The sequence below is a fragment of the Heterocephalus glaber genome, unplaced genomic scaffold, assembly GCF_053883595.1.
Source record: "Heterocephalus glaber isolate CG9 unplaced genomic scaffold, H.glaber_assembly_v1.0 deba00000676, whole genome shotgun sequence".
In the NCBI taxonomy this organism is placed as follows: Eukaryota; Metazoa; Chordata; class Mammalia; order Rodentia; family Bathyergidae; genus Heterocephalus; species Heterocephalus glaber.
The window spans coordinates 19,844,989-19,866,477 of NW_028258156.1; positions in this window are offsets into that span (position 1 = coordinate 19,844,989).

A 21,489-nucleotide genomic window follows, 5' to 3' on the forward strand; every position below is an offset into this window, starting at 1 on the left:
AAATAATCTTTCAATGTCAATAATTACTGTGCTGTTTTTTAGGCACTATTATTTGGTGTCTCATTATTTCAGATAATCTCATAAGAAAAGTACAAAGTGTATGAGGTTATTATTCTCATTTTAATGGTGAAGAAACTAAGGGACAGAGGACTAATTGTCAGGAATCAGGATTCAAATTTTGGTAATTTGTTTCCAAAGTCCAATCTTATATTTCCACAGATCATCAATGTCCTATTTTATTGAGAGAATCTTGACAATTACTGATACTGTAAAAATTACTTTCTTTAAATGTGTACAAAAGCTTCATAAACAATGTTCATTATCTGAGTTGATAATCTGTTTCTAATGATTTCCATCTTCGCTCAAAGATTAATCATTGCATGTTCATTAATAATTCAAAGTGGTATCTCTAACTTTGGTCTAAATAATTGTCACTTTTCTTCTCAATAGCATCTCATTTCCAATATGCTATTTCCCCCTCCCTGCGTGAAATCTGGTCATCTAAAATTTTCTATTTTTATGAAACTCCATATCATACAAGCTGTTACATAAGCCAGAAATACGGCTCCATTCAATACAAAATGAATGTTGTTGAGTTCTTCATATTATATACTCTGATTTTCCTATGGAAACATCAGTAGACAAGCTAGACATGACATCTAGTGGAGCTGATGTTAGTGGGGATTACAGAAAATAAATGTAGAAAGAAAGCAAAAAATCAAATACTAATAGATAAAGATTCTGAGGAAAATTATAGCAAATCATCTGAAAAAATAAATTAGAAAGGAGCAGGAAGTCAGGCAACATCTCCTTAAATGGCAAGAATAAGCAGACATACAAAATCAGCAACCAAAGAATTCTGAATTGTTGAAATGGCTGCAAAATTCCTAAGGTGTGATCAGTCTTGACAATTTGGAGAAACAGAAAGGCGAACAATATTCCTGCAGCAGGGGAGAAAATGAAAGGTATGGTAATGCAGGGATGTGGGCAAAGGCTGTCATTACACAGAACTTTAAAAGTCTAGGAGAGGAGTCTGCCTTTTACTCTACATGCCAAATCACTGGAAATTATTCGCCCATCACTGGTTCTTAGGAGGGAGAGTGGTGAATCTTCTTAAACAGAGCTGATATTTCTTGTCTATTGAAATGTGTATTCTCTTACATCTTCCAGCTGTCTTTTGCAGCACACACTGCCTTCCTTTGGGTGCTCCGGGGTACCAGATTGTCTTTGAGTTCCTTGAATTGCATGACTCTGCAAAGCACAAGCCCTTTACCATGCTGCTGATGCTTTTTTTTTGTACCAAGGATCGAACTTGGGTCCTTGTGCTTGCCAGGCAGGCAGCAGAACCACTGAGCTAAATCCCCGGCCCTATGCTGCTGCTTCTTTAACCTAGAATAATAGTTTGAAAGAAAATGAATGGATCTGTCTTAGGTATTGCAAAGATTGACTCACAGGAGATGCAGTGGAGCACATCTGCTGTTACAGCTACTAGGGAGGGTCAGGCAGAAGGATCACTTGAGTCCAGAAGATTAGAACCGTCCTGGGCAATAGAGTGAGACCTCATTTCTTATATCAAACTAACAGGGAGAAATAGAAATAAGATAAGCCTTCCTCCCAACCTCACTTCTCATCTCTGTACTGAGGACTCACTGCACCCCCTCCTGGGTGAGCATTGCTGCTGGTGGGAGCAGCCTTGGGCAGCTTCGTCACCATGTTCCCCTCTACTGTCACCATTTATCTCACCCTGGGTCACATGGGTCTCTAAGAGACTCCACAGTCGGAGATAGAAGGGGACTGGTGATGATGAGTGGTTCACAGACAAAATAAAGTAAGTAAAGGCAAGGTGAGCACACAGAACCGCACACTCTAGAAACAGATTCCATGCAAAGGAGGCCTGTAGATTGCCTTAAATTACGACAGGAACGAAGCAATGAAAAAAAGTAAAATTAACACCTGGAGGAAGCAGAGCTGCCTTGTACAAAGACTATAAAAGAGGACCCAAACAAAGTTACCTAAATAATTAAATTCAAGATGTCAGAAATAAACACTTGTGAAAATAAAGAAAACATAGACAGTCATCAACTTCTTAATCAAAACGACTTTACTGTTTAGGGTTGTAAAAAACTGGAGGATAAGGAAATGAAAAAAAGGAAAAAATATAGAGGCCCATAAAAGATTCTTTAACATGAGAGACTCTAACCATTTTCTTAAGTTGAAGGAAACTAAAGCTATAGAAATATTTGCTACACAAGACAATAGGATATGTAAAACTATATCCATTTCTAGTTTTCAGAAATATCAAAAATATTGTTTGAAATAAACTATTCAATGTTAGCTGAAAAGAGAACTTGCCTATATAAGCAACAAGTGTTATAAAAGATGTAAAGAGAAAATATTTGAATGAGTTAGAAATAGAATCAAACACAATCCCAAATATATGTTTGGGAACTTGATTGAAAATATCCTTAAAATATTGTGCCTCTGAAAGACATAATGATGTTATTGAAAGCAGCAGACAATTATAGAGTATTTTAAATCATGGATGAATGACATTTATTTTTGGCAATTTTGGGAATTAAACCCAAGGCTTTGTTTAGCTGCCTACACTTCTATGGCAGAAAGTATAATAATCAAAAGTATTTCTAACATATTTTTAAAATAATTTGCTGATTATAAGAATTCACTATATTCCAGGTTCAAATAATACAAGAAGAAAGTTAGTTTGACATATTCTGGAAAAATCTCAAAATTTAAGAAAAATAAAATCATAACTATACATTCATAAAATTGGTGATCACTTTTACAGAAATTTAATATATTCTTGGTTTATCATCAAAGTTAGACAAGCCACTATTGACGGGTAAAGACAACAGAAAGAGATTTTTTTCAAGATGCAAAATTGTAACACAAAATAAAAAATTATCTATGTAAGCTTCTCCAGATAGGTACTAACTGAAAATATGAATTCTGACATGGAAAAAGTTAGCGTTATAAGATGGCATAAATACTGATTCTATTTCATATTATCATCTCTGGTGATTCCAAATATTTACAATTAAATTTAGAAGATTTATAAATTCAAAACTATTTTTGAGCAACAATATGCCAGGCACTACCCTAAAATGTAATAAAGCTAGTAATAATGATAAAAATAGTGGACAATACAGTAATAAAACTGCAAAATGAAAATACTAATATTGATTTTTAAAGATGATGTCATAAAAATTAGTAATAATGATATGAGTGGATATTTTCAGTTCATACTGTAGGGCAAGAAATTGGGGAGCGAGAGAATATTATGCCATATTCTTCATTTTACATTGAAGGAGTCATAAGTAATGAAATGGATCCCAAGTATGACAACTTTGAAAATAAATCTAATCACAAGGGTTTTTAAAAACCTGTTTTATGAACTCTAAGTAATTTTAAACAAATGTGAAGGCAATACATACTCACATAATTAATGCCATGGTTAATGGAAATAATTTTAAATTACATAAACACTAATATATAAAAAGACATCAAATAACTACATACACAATGTAAAGTTCTCATTAAGAGGGAGTATCTTTCTGATTTGGATAAAATCTACAAATGGTAGTAATACAGTACATATATAAAATGCCTGTAGAATAAAAATATAAAAATGAAATTATATATGAATGCAGTTTTTGAGACAGGGAATTTACATTTTTAATGATATTTTTGAAAATGGATATAGGTGATTAATAACCCCAAATATTTGTACCAGTTGGTATTAAAGTTGCTTTTTATTTTATAATTTGTAATTTTTTCATTGTTCTAGTTTTCCATTAAAGACATACATACTTTAAGATGGGAGAAAGGAAAAGACAAAAAAACAAGAAAAGAAGGAAAATATGGAAACAAAATTTGTGTAAATAAGGAGGGGGTTGAAAGAAGGGGAGGAGATTGGGAGAAAAGGAATCGAGATATACCATGTATGGGTACAAATTCCCTTTAATAAATGTGATCAGCACATATATTTAAATTGTACCATTTTTTTAAATTAGAAAAATAAAGGTGAAGATTGTATTTTACAATCCAAAACTCTCTGGATTGTTATTTTGTCCAAAATAGTTCTTTGTTTTCTTGCTTAATTAATTAGTCCAGCCAGTACATTGTTATTTTAACAAAGATGAATAAATCTGAGAAATAATGAATGAATAGTGAATAGGCTCACCTATCATGACCTTGATTTGAATGTGTCTCTAGAAATGTAGGATATTACATAAGCTGAAACTCGTTTGTCATCATTTGCAGGACTATTTATTCTTACCTGATCTATTTGTCCCAAAAGCTGAAAAGAGAACTTGCCTATATAAGTAACAAAAGCTGCTGTGATACATCATTCTGCTTTCCAATCCATCAATAGCTTTGAAGTGTTTATTTCATTTGAAAAGGGCACATATATCACAAATGTTAATACATGACAGAAAACCTTATCATGTTTCCTGCTGGGATAAAACTTACATTTTTAAAATTGTTATTGTAGGCATATTTTACCAAACTCCTTACAGAGGTGTGAGGCTCCCCAACCTCTGCTCCCTCAGCCTACAAAGCACCATTCCCGGACAGAGACAAAAGGTTTCCTTTGCTCCAGTCATTTTTAATCATTCATACTCTCACATTGCCCAGATTGATTTGCTTAATAATCACATACACTTTTCTTTTGCTAAGTTCCACCTTAGGCTTGCCACTGTTAGCGATTTAGTTTTGCTTCTCTTCTCCTCTCTGCATGAATTCTTCCTGGCCCCTCTCACCTCTATTTATTCCTGCGATCTTTTAATTCTTTGTCTCTTTTTAATACTGAGAGTTTAAATTCAGCCCCAGCTTTTCTCCACAGATGCGCCTCTCTCAATTCCTGCCAAACTCGGCAAAGCAAGTGGGCTTTTAATAAACAGGACACTTCCAAATTAAAAGGCATCTTATTAAGCATTTATTTTGCAGTCTCTACCCCTCCTTAAACACAAAACTTTCTTCCCAATGTATAGTAATATGCTTCCTAAAGACAGCCCAGGATTTCACAGTACAATTCTGCCACTATAACATAACCTGGTAGTGCCCAAACTGTGGTTCTTAGACCATCACCAACATCACCTCTCACCTCATTAGAAATGCAGATTCTTCGGTCTTAGTCCATACCACTAGAATCAGAAACACTAGGAGTTTCTCTGGAGATTCTGACGCATGCAAAATTTAAAATCGCTGAGTATAGGCTGCAGCAACACAAAAGTAATGAAAATAACTTTAAGAAACGTTTGTATATTGCAAGGTTATATTAAGAGATTTGAGCCATAATAGCAAAAGACACAACCCAAACATAATCCTGAATATTGAAATGAAAAAAGAACAAAGTTTCTATATTTTAAAATCTCTAAAGCTTACAATCCCAAAAGGTCAAAATCCAATGCCAAAGAACAAAACTGCAAGAATTCAATTCTGTAAAAATAATTTGAAAGATATCCATTCACATTTTAAAGAAAGAATTTATTTTAGAAACATAAAAATATGATAGAACACTTCATTGGTGACTTTACACAAAAACTTAGGCAATAACATAGATACTTTTCCAAACATAAACACTAAGGTATAACATTTCTTAGCAGCTGAACTGTATTCACAAAGAAATAGGTAAACAATCAAAATATGTAAATGCATATCACTGTTTGGTAATTGTTTGCACCAGCTTCATAACCATGACTATCTGAAGTACCTTGACAGGCAGCCTGCATCTTGAAAGAGATCCATGTAAAACCGAGACTGGTGTCCGCCACACATGCTCATTCAGGCTGCCAACCCAAAAGTTCTGATGTCTCAGGCAGCAGAGAAAATCTCTGTCCCTAGATTCAGAGAGAAACCAATTCGCTTTCTGCATTTGTTTTCTTCCAGACCTAGGCCAATTGGATAATGTCCACTCATCCTGAGGGAAAATCTCCTCCAAGGCCACTTATTCACCAACACTAATCTCTGGAAACACTCTCAGAGGTACACTCAAAATAACACTTAACCAAGTCCTAGGTATTTGTTTCATCTGATATTAACCAACTATCCTGCATACAACTGAAAAAGCATGAATCTTTCCCCAAGAATTCAGCTTTATACCACTCTTACACAACCTCATTCCCCCATCGGGGGGAATTTTAATTTTGAGAATTTCAACATTTGAAATACAGCATTTAGGACTGTCTTTTGGGACTGTGATACACACCACATATTAAGAATGGTAGAGCAGTTGAAAATACAGATGGGGAGATGTGGAAATACCTATGTGTTCAAACTAGAGTTCTGTCCTTGTTGTCCCAAACTTGGCTCATCTTCCCCTTCAGTTTTCACTAGCTCCTTGAGTCAGTTGGTTCTAGCCCACCTTATTTTTTAATCACACAGTTTACTTTATCTCATTGACAGATGCCTGTACACTTGACCTGGACTCAAAACTGCCTCCTTCAAACCTTTCTCTGTGCTTTTCATGCATAAGGCTCATCCTCAGCCCATATGAGAGATGGCTGCCCAACAGGTGACTGTTTCTTTCCATCCTTCTTTGGAATTCCTGCTTATAAGTCCTATACCAACTACTGTGCTGATAATTTTCCTAATCCTGACAATGACTTTTATCATTGGAATAATTAAGTACACATTTACCACCTATACAACTGGTCACTATTTGGTAGCATAGTATGGTTTAATTAACGTTTCTTTCCCACTCCTAGATTATTTCCTACACAGAATGGAAGATTGTGGCCAGATTGCAAAGAATCTTGAAGGTATGATATTTTATCTCATATACAATGGTAAGAGTTGAAGATTTTGTGAGAGACAGGAGGCTGTCATGGCTGTGCTAGGGCAGAAAATGTCCATGTACAAATAATAACTTAAATTAGTCCAAAGGAGAGACTCTTAAAATAATAATTAGGTCAACAATTGGGACAGGAAAGGATTCAGGCAAGAGAATGATTTTGATATGTATTAAGAAGGAAAATATATATGCTTTAAATTTTGATAGAACAAGGGTGAGTGGAAGAGTGAAGTAGAAGTAACAAAGGCAGTTCTATATCTAGCAAGCCATAATTTTCTAATTTCCTGATTCTAAACTTTTTGAGAACTTTTCATAAGTTTGACTCCCTAGAAAGACAGCTTCTCTAGGATTCTGTGAAGGTGATGCTTGAAAGGATGATGTATAAGTCAGATTTCTCATCTCTGGGAAAAAATACTGGCAACTTAGAGAAGTTTATTTTGGCTCACAGTTTCTGTGTTTTCAGGCCATGGTTCCCGATTCCAATTTCATGGTGATCCAATTACCTTCCAAAGCGTCACTTGTAAGTACAAGACTTCTGGGAAACAGTTTAGATCTAAATCACAACAGAAGACTCTAGGAGAAGGGGCATGAGCACATCAGGATAGAAAGAGAGAAAGTCAAGAGAGGATGTGATTTTGGCTGTAAACTAGCCTCAGCCTGGTCCTGTGGAGAGTGCTGAACATGGACTGAACTGGACTTGTCCTCCTCCTTGAGGGAAGGGCTCTAGGCTTAATTGGCCTCATTTCAGTCAGGCATTGAGTGAAGACAGTCCTGGGAAGTGGGTGTGGGAATTCAGGAGTAGGTGTGTGTAATTTCCCTGGTGGGTTTGTTCCTATTTAGCAGAAGGAAAGTTTTCAGTAGAATAAGCAACTTGAAGTCTTCAGCAGACAACCCACTTGTTGGTGAAGGGAACTTATGTAGGATTAGGCTTTGATTTCAGTATTAGAAATACATAAGTTCAAAGACCCGAGTTCGATCCTTGGTACCAAAAAAAAAAAGAAAAAAAAGAAATACGTAAGTTTTGGGTGTAGGGAGCATAAACATGATAAATAAAGGGAGCACTAATTCTAAGAGGAGAAACTTTTATATAAGAAGTAGCCTTTTAAATTCAAGAGTCATTCTTTTCCTATTTTATTTACAATACAAGTAGATATTAATAAAGAAAATACAAAAACAATTTTAGGAAAAAAAATAAATCAAATTTCATATAAATTAGAGAATTACAATGGTTAAAATAGTGTATCACGATCTTTAAAGAATTGCCAAAACATTCTATACTTTTAATTTTATTTTATTGGTACATTTTAGGTACACAATATAATGACATTCATCATTGGAAATTTGCACCTTTACATAATCTCTCTTGGTTCTTATTTTTCCCCCTTCCCCTGCCCTTCCTTCAGCCCCTCCATCCCTCCCTATTTACAAAGACTTTGTTTCCATTTTTTCCTTTTCTCACAATAATTCCATTCCCTTCTTTCCTTTCCCCTACCCCTCCCACTTCCCCTTCCCCCTTGCCCCTTTTCTTCCTATTTCACATTATCTATTATACCTTTTAGTCCTTATTTACACTTTCAGTTCCTCACACTAGGAGAAACTATTTGGTATTTACACATGTAACTCCTGTTTATTTCACTTAAGAGTATCGTCTCAATGTGCATCCATTTAGCTATAAATGTCTCCAATTTTTCATTTTTTAAGGCTGAGTAGTACTCCATTTTATAAAAAAAAACATTTTCTTTATCCAATCTCCAGTTGATGGGCATTTGGGCTGCTTACAGGTTTTAGCTTTACAAATTGTGCTGCTATGAATATGGGAACACATATATCACTGTGGTATGATTCTTTTAATTCTTTGGGGAACATACCCAGCAGAGGAATAGCTGGGTCAAATGGGCCTTCCAGTCCTAGTTCTTTGAGGTATCTCCATACTTATTATCCACAGTGGTTGCACCACTCTACACTCCTACCAGCAATGGAGCAGGGTTCTTCTTTCCCCACAGCCCTGCCAGCATTTGTTATTGGTTGACTTCATTGTAGCAGCCATTCGTTGTGGAGTGAGGTGGAATCTCAGCATTGTTTTCATTTGCATCTCTCGAATGACCAGTGATGTTGAACAGTTTTTCATATATTTATTTACTATTTCTATTTCTTTGTCTGAGAAATGTGTGTTCATTTCAGATCCCCATTTTCAGACTGGGTCTTTAAATTTGGGAGGTCTGATTTTTTTTAAGTTCTTTATAGATTCCAGAGAGTAGACCCTTTGTCTGAGGAACAGCAGGTGAAAATTTTTTCCCACATTTTGGGTTGTCTCTTCACACTGCTGGTGGTTTCTCTTGCTGTGCAGAAGCTTTTTAATAAGAGATCCCAGTTGATGATTGTTTGTACTAGTTCATGGGCAACTGAGGTATTGTTCATAAAATATTTTCCTACACCAGTGTCTTCAAGAGTTCTACCTAACCTCTGTTCCAGGCGATTCAGCATTTCTATTTTAATATTTAAATCCTTAATCCATTTCAATTTTAGTTTAGTGCATGGTGAGAGCTATAGGTCTAGTTTTAGGCTTTGGCAAGTTGAAACCCAATTTCTCCAGCACCATTTATGAAAGGCTATCTTTCCTCCAGTGAGGGGATCCTTTATCAAAGATAGGATGGCTGAGTGTGTCTGGCATTGTTTCTGCATCTTCTAATCTGTTCCACTGGTCCTCAGGTCTGTTTCTTTGCCAGAACCATGCTGTTTTTATCACAGTAGCCTCGTAGTATAGTTTCAAGTTGGGGATTGTGATACCCCCTGCCATGTCTCTGTTATCTAGAATTGCTTTTGTTATTCTGGGTGTCTTCTTGTTCCAAATGAATTTTGGGATTGATTTCTCAAGGTCCATGAAGTATGCTGCTGGAATTTCAATTGGGATTGCATTGAATCTATAAAGCAGTTTTGGAAGTATGGCCATTTTCACTATATTGATCCTTCCTACATGGGAGCAGGGGATGCTTTTCCATTTTCTGATATCCTCTTCAATCTCTCTTTTCAGAGTGCTATAGTTTTCAGAGAAGAGGGCTTTGATTTCTTTTTTTAGGTTGATTCCTAGATATTTGTTTTTTGGATGCTATTGTGAAAGGAACTGTTTGCCCAATTTCTGTCTCAGTGAGTCTACTGTTCATGTAGAAGAAAGCTATTGATTTTTGTGTGTTGACCTTGTATCCAGCTACTCTACTGAATTTGGTTATTAAGTCTAAAAGACTTTTGGTGGAGTTCTTGGTGTCTTCTATATAGAGTGTCATGTCATCTGCAAATAATGACAATTTTACTTCTTCATTTCCTATCTTTATTCCTTTCTCTTGTCTAATTGCTGTGGCTAAAGTTTCCAAAACTATATTGCATAAGAGTGGTGATAGTGGAAATCCTTGTCTTGTTCCAGGTTTTAGTGTGAAGGATTTCAGTTTTTGACCATTTAGTATGATATTGGCCATTGGTTTTTCATAAATGGCTTTTATCAGATTGAGGTAGAGACTGTCTATTCCAAATTTTTGTAGGGTTCTTATCATAAATGTGTGTTGAATTTTGTCAAATGCTTTTTCTGCAACTGCGGAGATGATCATATGGTTTTGGTCCTTGGCTCTATTGATATAGTGTATTACATTGATTGATTTGCGCATGTTGAACCATCCCTTCATCCCTGGGATGAATCTGGCTTGGGCAGGGTGTATGATCTTCTTGATCTTCTGCATCATATTTGCCAGTATCTTATTAAGGAATTTTGTATCTATGTTCATTAGTGAGATTGGCCTATAGTTCCCTTTTTCAATTGGGTCTTTCTCTGCTTTGGGAATCAAGGTGATGCTTGCTTCCCAGAATTAATTCAGGACTACTGCTTCCCTTTCAATTTCACTGAAGAGTTTAAACAGTAGTGGCCGTAATTCTTCTCTAAATGTCTTGTAGAATTCAACAGTGAAGCCATCAGGACCCATGCTTTTCTAAGTTGGTAAGTTTTTAATTATGTTTTCAATTTAATTGGTTGATATTGTGTTGTTTAGAATTTTTAGGTCGTCTTCGTTCAACTTTGGTAATTCATATGTATCTAGGAATCTGTCCATTTCTTCTGTGTTTTTCATCTTATTGGCATATAGGTTCTGGAAATAGGTATTGATAGTCCTCTGGATTTCTGCTGGGTCTGTTGTAATTTCACCCTTTTCATTCCTAATTGCATGGATTTGGGCCTTTTCTTTCCTTTTCTGTTAAGGTTGGCTAAGAGTTGGTCAATTTCGTTTATTCTTTCAAAGAACCAATTCTTCGCTTCAATAATTTTTTCTATCATTCTCTTAGTCTCCATTGCATTGATTTCTGCCCTGATCTTTATAATTTCCTCCCTTGTATGAGCTTTGGGTTTGTCCTGCTCTTCTTTTTCTAGAAGCTTGAGGTTCAGCATCAGGTTGTTTAATTGGGCTGCCTCTGTTTTCTTAATGTGGGTATTCACTGCTATAAATTTCCCTCCTAAGACTGCTTTGATTGTGTCCCATATATTCCAATATGTTGTATGGTCATTGTCACTTAATTGAAGGAACTGTCTGATATCTTCTTTAATTTCCTCTGTGACCCATTGGTTATTCAGAAGGGTTTTGTGCAATTTCCATGTGTTTATGTAATTTTTGCAGTTTCTTTTGCTATTGATCTCCAATTTCATTGCACTATGTTCTCATAATATACAGGGGATAACTTCATTTCTTTTACATTGATTTAGACATGTTCTATGAGCTAGCATGTGGTCTATTTTGGAGGATGACCCATGCGCAGCTGAAAAGAATGTGTATTCTGATTTTGTGGGTTGGAACACTCTGTAAACATCTGTCGAGTTCATTTTTTCAAGTGTTTGAGTTCTAGTATTTTGTAGCTTATTTTTTGTCTAGTTGATCTATCTATTTGTGACAGTGGGGTATTGAGGTTCCCCACTACTATTGTATTAGTGCATATATGACTTTTCATGTCTGTTAGTATTTGTTTTATGTAGTTGGGTACACTAGTGTTTGGTGCATAGTTATTTATGATTGTCATCTTTTGCTGTTGGATTGTTCACTTTACAAGGACGTAGTTTCTTTCTTTGTCTCTCTTAATCAATGTTGGTTTGAAATCCACTTGATCTGCAAAGAGGATAGCTACTCCTGCTTTTTTGGGGTGCCTGTCACATGGAGCATTGTTTTTCACCCTTTAACTTTCAATCAATGAGTTTCTTTTTTAATTAAGTGTGGTTTTTGTATGTCGCATATCCTTGGATTTCGCTTCTTGACCCATTCTGCCAGTCTATTTCTTTTGATTGGTGAATTGAGACCATTAACATTGATGGTTATAACTGACACATATTGACTTATCATTGTCATGACTTTTTCTTTTTGTTGGATTCTCCCCCTTTGCTTTTAATTTCTTCTTGTGCCCAACAGATTCATTCTGCTTTGCTTCCTGGGGTTGTGATCCTCAATGTCTGTTCCTAGGATATTGTCTAAAAGTTTTTTGAGTACTGGTTTGGTATTCATGAAGTTCCTAAGGTGTTCTTTGTCATGAAAATATCTTATTTCTGCATTATATTTGAAAGATAGTTTTGCAGGATACATCAATCTGGGTTGGAGGCTGTTTTCTTTTAGGGCTTGGAATATGTCACTCCAAGCTCTTCTTGCCTTGAGGGTTTGCGTTGAGAAGTCTGCCATGATTCTGATGTGTTTTTCTTTGTATGTGATTTGTTTCTTTTCTCTAACTGCTTGTAGAATTTTGTTCTCCTGTTGGGTTTCTGGAATTTTAAAAATTATATGCCTATGTGTAAATTTTTTTTTGATCAAGGCTATTTGGAGTCCTATATGCCTCACTTATCTGTATGTCAAGTTCTTTCCCCCTGCTTGGGAAGTTTTCTGCCATTACTTCTGTGAACAGATTTTTTTATGTCATCTGCACTCTCTCTTGATTCTTCATTGACTCCAATCAGTCTTATGTTATTCTTCTTTGCATCATCTAGCAGCTGCTGGATTGATTTCTCATGGTTCCTTACAATTTTGAAGCAATTTTTCTTTTCCTGGTCACTAATTCCAATCTTATCTTCTATATCTGAAATTCTGTCCTCACATAGGCTCATTCTGCTGTGAATACTTTCAATGGAGCTTTTAATTTCTTGGAAATCTGTTTCTATCTCTTTTATAGATTCCATTTGTTTCCTATGTTGGGATTCCATCATGTTCCTCAGCTCCTGTCTAGATTCATTAAACATGTCTTGTATTATGAGCACAAACTCCATTGTTATCAGAGAAATTATTTCTGATTTCATTTTATTTCCAGATCCTCTTTTGTTGCCAGTTCAGGAAGTCCAGTTGGTTGATTATCAGAGTGTTCCATCTCCTTTCCCTTTGGGGTTGCTGTAGGTGATCTGGAAGTCTGGTTTTGTGACTTGTTTACGTGTCTTCTCATTTCAATGGGGGTGGGGGTGTTGTTGGTTCTTGCAGGGCTCACCTCGTCTGTGCTGGGAGCTGTGGAATGGCGGCCCAGAAGCCACTTCCTCTGGGCTGGGAGTGGAGGAACCTATTTTCATTTTTTCCTGTTCTGTGTTCCATGCTCTTCTAGATGTTTTCATGGAATCATTTCTTAATAAATACTTTACACATCAACTGTCTTCTCAGTATCTGCTTCAGAAAAGTCAATCTTAAGGCATAGGAACTTACAGTGTTTGTCATACAAAGGCCACTGTGAAAACACTCAATTTGAAAAAGACCATGACTGTGATATAATCAAGAAGTTGGGCTAATTCCAAGAGTGCTGGTGTAGCAGCACTAAGTTCCCATTCCTTGATTCCCTGTGTGTTACTAATACTGGGGCTGGGGAACAACAGCAAAAAGAAGCTCCTTTTCAGGCAGTGAGCCATTGAGAGTAACTTTCTTATAAGTGTCTTGATTTGATGTTACCCAAACAAAAGATTGTCAAAATATTTTATAAAGATGAATTTGTTAAAAAAGTAGAGCATTAAAGGCTTTCCTATGAACTACATATTTAGTCTGAGAAGCTCTAAATTATCCAAGTCAAACATGAGTATGTTGTTTTGAAATAGCTAAAATGTCTAATATTGAGTGTCAGGAAAAGTTTTATATTTCTATTTAAATTGAAGAAAGGTTGAATTCTTTTCCATTCTGAGAAGAAAATATAACATGAAATATGATATGAAACGATATGATATGAAAGTCAATACTTTAAAGTTAGCAATTCAGATTTTTACAAGGATAGTAGAATCATCTATTTTCTTTATCTATAAATATGCATTGCCTCTGTAAAGAAAATTATCTGCCTGGAATTCTTTAGTTATCCTTTGTCTTCCTACAAATAGTATGTCATTTTCTTCCTATCAGTTTTGTCATGATTATCTTCATTGTTTGTGATATTTGCAATCATCTGTGTAACATTTTCTCATTTATTTTGAATGCTTATGAGTGGAAATCTTCTTTCTCAAAACAATTTGGTACTGAATATTTTGATAATCCCTTGAGTTTTTTTTTATTTAATCAGAATTCTAAGTATTAGTTAAAAAAGAGGTCAAATCCTATTCTTTACTATTTATTGAGTATTCACTATGTTACATAAAATGTTTTTTGTTTTTTTCTCCCCAAAAGAAATGAAATTATTCTTTTCAACATTAGCTAGCAAAGAATTCTCAACAAAGATGTATGAATTTATGCATATTTACAATCTTCTGAGGATGATCTATAATATCTGTTTTCAATTAAAGTGCAGGAAATGCCCTATATAATGCATATTCTGTCAGAAAAGCAATATGGGAAATAAACACTAACATTACATAAGTCTGCTACTTCACTTCATATTGAAGGGTTAGGTCTTCAGTCGCTGAAAAAAGCGTTGTTCCTTATTTGTGTGAAACACTGCACTACATATTTAAAGGGAAATAAAATAGGGAAACAACTACTCAATGTTTTTACATTTTATGAGGTGACATCTTGCATACTGGGAACCAGAAAGAAAAAAAAGTCATATTCCATTTGGATGCTTGAGTGGGAAGAAGCAACCCTGACAGGAAGTGAAACTGAGACTTAGAATTAAAGAAAAAAGAAACCTACAGGAAGGAAACAGATGTTTCTTTTCTTATCATCTACCTAGCATTATAGGTAGAGTGATTCGTTGTACAATAAAAAAGTCCTCAATCTATCATACAATGAAAGAGGAAAACGCCCTTAAAATAAACTTCACAAATTAGTTGTGTAGCCTCTGAAACTTCTCCTGAGAGGCTTCTACAAACACTAATCCTCTTCCCAACAAGGAATCTTGAGAGGTTTGGGAATAAAAGTCAAGGTTGGTCAATTGTTGTTCTCACTCCGCCCTGGTAATTCCTTTGGCATTGTGCACACCCAAACACAGAGATTAACATGAAAGACACTAGAGAGCATTTGAAATTGAAATGTTTGAAATTTCAAAAGACTTAAATAAAGTTGGGTTATCCTGACCTCATTTTCCTGGTCAAGAAGGCTTTTCAGAGAATGAAACCCTTTATTTTAGCAATGTATTCTATGTAAATAAAAAAAATCTTCACACCAGACATCTGCTTTAATTAAAGCCACAAAACGGAAAGCTTCATTGGAAAAACAAAGCTATCTCTTTTCTCAGCTTTCTAGTTGGAGGTACTTTGCTGAATTTAAAATCAGGAATGTTGAAATGGTAAGGGCAATCCCTTGGCAGATTCTTCCAGCCCTTTGAAATATCTAAGGTCTTTTACATTGGAATGTATTCACACTTTAAGGGCTCAGTCTGCCCTGTAAGGAGCTAGACTGTCTTTCTAAGAATTGTGCCAAAAATAAAAAAAAATTACCATTTGTTAGCTGTATGTGTTTTAAGCAGCTCACCTCTGAAAACATTGTCCTCACTTGTGGATTTCAAATCCTTCCAGTGAGGTAGTGGCAGGTGAACAGAAAGGACTCACCCAAACTGCAACCTCGGAGAACACAGGTATCAAGCCCAGGAAAAACAGACAGGGTACAAATCAAGGGCTAGTAAAAGGTTGGGAAAATGCAGATGAAGCCAAGATCCCTGAACAAGGGGAAGTGTAGTGGGAAATGGCAAGCTACTCCAAGTGTGAGAGTGTTCTGGCTTACTATCCCCCTTCCTGCTGAGATCTGCATTACCTTCAAAGGATCAAGTTGAATCAGTTATGAAGTCAGTATAAATAACTATAAAGCAAAATTGAAATCCATGAAATTAGATAACCTAGTAAAGTATTAACCTATTGCCCTTTGTGTTGTCTACCAATGAAATTTTTATTTATTTATTTTCATTTTTATTTTTTGAGATAGGGTCTCAGTTTGTAGTTCAGGCTGGCCTTCAACTTACTATGTAGCCCAAGCTTGTCTGGAACTCGTGGCAATCCTCCTGACTCAGCCTCCCAAGAGCTGAGATTACAGGCATGCGCCACCACACCTGGACAGTACCAAGGAAATTTTGAAAAATAATTTTTTGTCATGCCTGACGTAGAAATAGATGTCAGGGCTGGGAATTTAGCTCAGTGGTGCCGCCACCTGCCTCATAAGCATAAGGGCCCCAGTTCAATCCTTGGTACCAAAAAAATAGATTTCAGAGCATTTTATTGCTGTTAAAATTCTTGTTTGCCAACCTCTCTTCATTATACATTAACCTTCTGTTGCTAGTGAAGTGTTACATACTTTTAAAAATAAATATTTTTTTTGTGTGCCATAAACCAATGTTACTTTCCATGATTTTCCACAATCTTAATTATCATACAGTAAAACCTGCTATCACAGGACAATCCACTAGGATATGATAATTATTTTGCCATGCACTGGATATAACTTCAAATGACAGACAGACACACTAGACCAGAGAGGACAGTGCTTAAAAAATTCAACTCTATATACAGTGATAGCATGGTGAAATTTCTTGTGGACAAAAGTAAAAATAAGCACAGTGTGATAACTGCTTTCACTTCTAAACGAATACCAACAGTCTCTGAATTTCTTCATCTAATATGTCTGACATAATTTTCTTGGTGTAATCAACATCTCATTACCTGATTGTTCTAAATATTCTATATTTGTCATATTGGGATGCTTCAAACATTTATTAATAAAAGGCAAGGTTGTACTTATTCCATAAGGATAATTATCACTACTTCCTAAATATATGTTTTATTCTGAGCATTGATACTTTGATGTATATTTTGTCATTCTTTTCATGATATTGACTCAAAGGAAATAAAATGGAAATGTCATGTATTATAAAAAATATAATTTAAGGCAAATAGTATGGATATTTGAAAACCTTGGAAAATGTAATATAATGCATCAAAATGTATACATAAAAGTTCCTTATTGTACTTCTAATAAATTATGACCAATGTGACATGATGATAAAATGCCAACTATGTGTTGGTAATATTTAGAATAAAAATATCAAGTTCAGAAAAAGTCTGATACCTTTTAATCTCAACCACACAAAGCCTTTTAACAGGGTTCAATTTTCCTTACACTTTCTTCTGATCTTTAGGATTTAGAAACTATTTTAAAAATCAAATTAAGAATTATTTTTGAGGAGTAAAATATATAAAATATATCTGTCTAAAAAGAAATGGAAATTCTTATTATTATAAAAATATGCTAGTTTAAAATGAAATACATTAAAACTTTCATTATTTCACTGAACATTGTTTTACGTTATAAAACCATCAGAAAGCTAAATACATTTGGAATTTTATATTATTCTCCATCAGAAAATGGGAAATGACAAGAAAGCAAAAAGTTCAATATCCACCATCTATCCACATCTGTAAATATTGCAGAAATGATTTGTATTCATAATGCTATGTATGACTCTACCCTCTGATCTTTGAATTATGCTTCTTAAAATATATTGAATCAATCTTGAAGAATTATATGACAGCATAGATCCTTGAAAGTGTGTCTGATTCGTCCTGTTGGCTTCAACTGGAAATAGATAAAAGTCATGCTAGACAGGCAAGTATTGTTATTCAGTAACTACACAGTAGCAGAATCTACAAGTTCTATTTTAAATGAATCCATTTTTGAATTCAATGACCTTTGCTATTAAAGCAGTCCTCAATATAGGTGACTGGGTTTATGCTGCTGTATCTTAAATTTATATCCTCAGTGGAAACAGAGAACAACATGACATTGTCCATTTATGATTTTATCTGTGAGTTCCTTGGAATGACACCTAATCACAAGAACTCTCACTAAAATCCCTCTCTTGTCAAAATTAATACTCAAATATTAGTCTTATAATATGTGGTATTGTCTCAGGTTTCTCTTTTTTATGCAAAAAATCTGTTCACTTATCCACATTGATCCTACTTGACATTACAGGATTATTGTTTTTAAGCTCAAACAGAGTTTCAGTGTCCTCTTTTAGCTTTGGCATACCAAGGAACACATTATGAGTTCTTTACCTGGATCTCAGTATATTGATTTTCTTTAGAATTTTTGGATTCAATTTTCTCTGTAGCAAAAGAACAATAGACTTATTCCCTCAGGAGATTTATGCTTGGCCATATGTTTGTTTAGTATTGTGGACAAGTGCTACAGAGAGTAATCTGCCTAAAAACTTTGCCTAGGCGAGCAAAAGTCTGGAATGCTTTTCTAAAGGCTGTACTCAACTTGTCTAAAGTCATGAAGAAAGGAAGTGCCAATACCTCTTGAGGCAATACCTATTTCTCACTGCCATTGAATGCTTATCCTTTTTTGTTTTTCTCTTTTTTTGTACCAGGAATCAAACTTAGGGTCTCAAGCTTGCCAGGCAGGTGCTGTGCTGCTGAGCTACATCCCTAGCCCTTGAATGCTTATCCTGCAGAGGGATCTGCTTGACAAGTATAAGACTTGTACATTAGCAGAAAATATCAAGCTTAAGGACATGATTTCATTGAATTAAATCATTATTGTAGTTTGGGACCTTAGCTTCTAGGTACATTTGATCAAATCCATCACTGGTTATTTATGTCCATATCACTTTGGGTAGTCTTCTTTAATGATTTCGTTTCTGAGAAAAACAGTTTATCTGCCATATCTAAATCAAGATTTTCAACTGAGTTTGCAGGAACACAATCCATATGATGATCTTTCAAGGGACAAATACTGTCATGCAGTTCATAACAGGGTCTTTTATGTTGCTTTTTTTTCCCCCCTTTTTTCCCTTTGGTATAACCACATCTTCCCCAAATTCTGAAGTGTTTAGGAGGAAAATATTTGGAATAAAGAGAAGATTCAGATCAATTTGAATAATAGAAATCACTTATTAAAATCTGTATTCAGCCAATTAGTCCATCCAGTAGCAAGCTCTTCTATAGCATATTATATGTATTATATTTTATAAGTATTACAAGTTTAAAGTTTAATACATTCCATTAACAGAAGTATATATGTTACAGGTCTGTAATCCTAGCACTCAGGAGGCTGAGGCAGGAGGATTGTCATGAGTTCAAGGCCAGCCTGATCTACACAGCAAGACCCTGTCTCAAAAAAAGAGAATGAATACATCAGATAGGAACAGCATTAAGTTAAGTAGAAGGGAAAGATAGGGATCAACAACAGGAAAATAAAGCAATGACAGGAATAAGTCAATACTTATCAGTAATAATGTGAATAGTCTCAAGTCCCAAACTGAGAGACAGACTGGCAGAATGGATCAAGAAACAAAATCAAATAGTATGCTACACACGAAATATATTTAACCCCCCAAAAAAACTGATAGATTAAAAATCAGAGAATGGAAAACAATATTCCAAGCAACAGGAAACAAAAACAAGGAAGGTATAGCTACCCTATAAGCTATCCTATATTCAAAGTGTATCCTATATAAAGTGTACTTTAACCTAAAACTAATCAAAAGAGGAGAAAAAGTTCACTACATATAGGTTCAGGGATCAATCCAACAGGAAGACATAACAATTATTAATATATATGCACCAAATAATGGTGCACCCAATTTCATAAAACAAGTACTACCAGATATAGAAGATCAGATAAAATAAACACAAGTATAGTGGGGGAAGTCAATATCCCACTATAACAAATAGATCAACCAGATAAAAAATAAACAAAAAAATATCAGAGTGGAAGAAAAGTTTCAAACAAATGGACTTAATAGGTATATACAGTGTTCTGCCCAACAGTAAAAGAATAAACTTTTTTTTTTAGCAGCACATGGATCTTTCTCCAAAACAGACCACATCCTAGCCAATAAAGCAAGTTTAAGTAAATGTAAAAGAATTGAAATTATACCACATATATTATCAGATCATAGCACAATAAAGTTACAAATCAAAAACATGAGAAAATGTAGTAATTATGCAAATTCATGGAAACTAAACAATACACTCTTAACTAAATAATAGATTACAGAACAAATCAGGAAAAAATAAAGAATAAATAAGGAAGTTTTTAGACCCAATTGATGATGCCAGAACTTATGAGACAGTCCTAAAGTCCTAAAAGCAGTCCTAAGAGGGAACTTTATACCTGTAAATGTCCACATCAGAAAAACAGAGCAAGCTCAAATAAATAACCTAATGATGCACCTTAAGGTCCTAGAAAAACAAGAAGAGTCCAAACTCAAACTACCACAGGAAAGGAAATATAACAATCAGAGTACAAATCTACAAAATTGAGACCAGGAAAATACAAAGAATTAGTGAATCAAATAGTTTGTTCTTCAAAAGGATAAACAAAATGGAAAAACCCTTACTTAACCAAGCTAACCAAAAAAGAAGAGAAAAGATGTAGTTAGAAATAAAAAAAGGTGAAATCACAGTGCATGCTCCCAAAATCCAGCAAACTGTTACCAACTATCTCATAATCCATATGCCAATAAATTGGAGAATTCAGAAGAAATGGATAGATTCCCAGATCTCATAATTATTAGAAATGAACCAAAAAGATTTAAAATCCTGAATAATACAATTAATAGGGCATTAAATTGAAGTGGAAATAAATAACCTACCCACTAAAAAAAATATCCAGGTCAGGATGGATCCTCTGGTAAATTTTACAAAAACCTCAGGGAAGGGCTAATACTAACACTCCTCAAGGTTTTTAATGAAATTAAAAGGGAAGGACTACTCCCAAATAATTCCTAGAAGCTGCCATAACCCTGACTCCAAAACCTGACAAGGACGCAATCAGAAAAGAGAATTATAGAGCAATCTCTTTAATGAATATAGATGCAAAAACTTCAACAAAATACTGGTAAAGAGATACTAGCAAGATACTACCAAAAAGATCATATATCACAATGCAAGAATGGTTTAACGTACGTAAACCAATACATGTACTACATAAATAAAAGCAAGGACAAAAATCACATGGTCATCTCAATAGATAACAGAAAAAGCCTTTGAAAAACTTCAAGATCTTTTCATTACAAAAACATCAAAGAAAATATGTATAGAAAGACCTTATTTCAATATGACAAAAGCCATTCATAATCAACCTACTGCCAACATTACACTAAATGGGGAAATATTGAAAGCATTTCCTCTAAAATTAGGAACAAGATAAAGATGTCTACTATAACTCCTTTTCATCATAGTACCATAAATATTACCAAGAGCAAGCAGCCAAGAAAAGAAATAAAAGGGATATGAGAAATAAGTCAAATTATCATTATTTTCAGATGACATG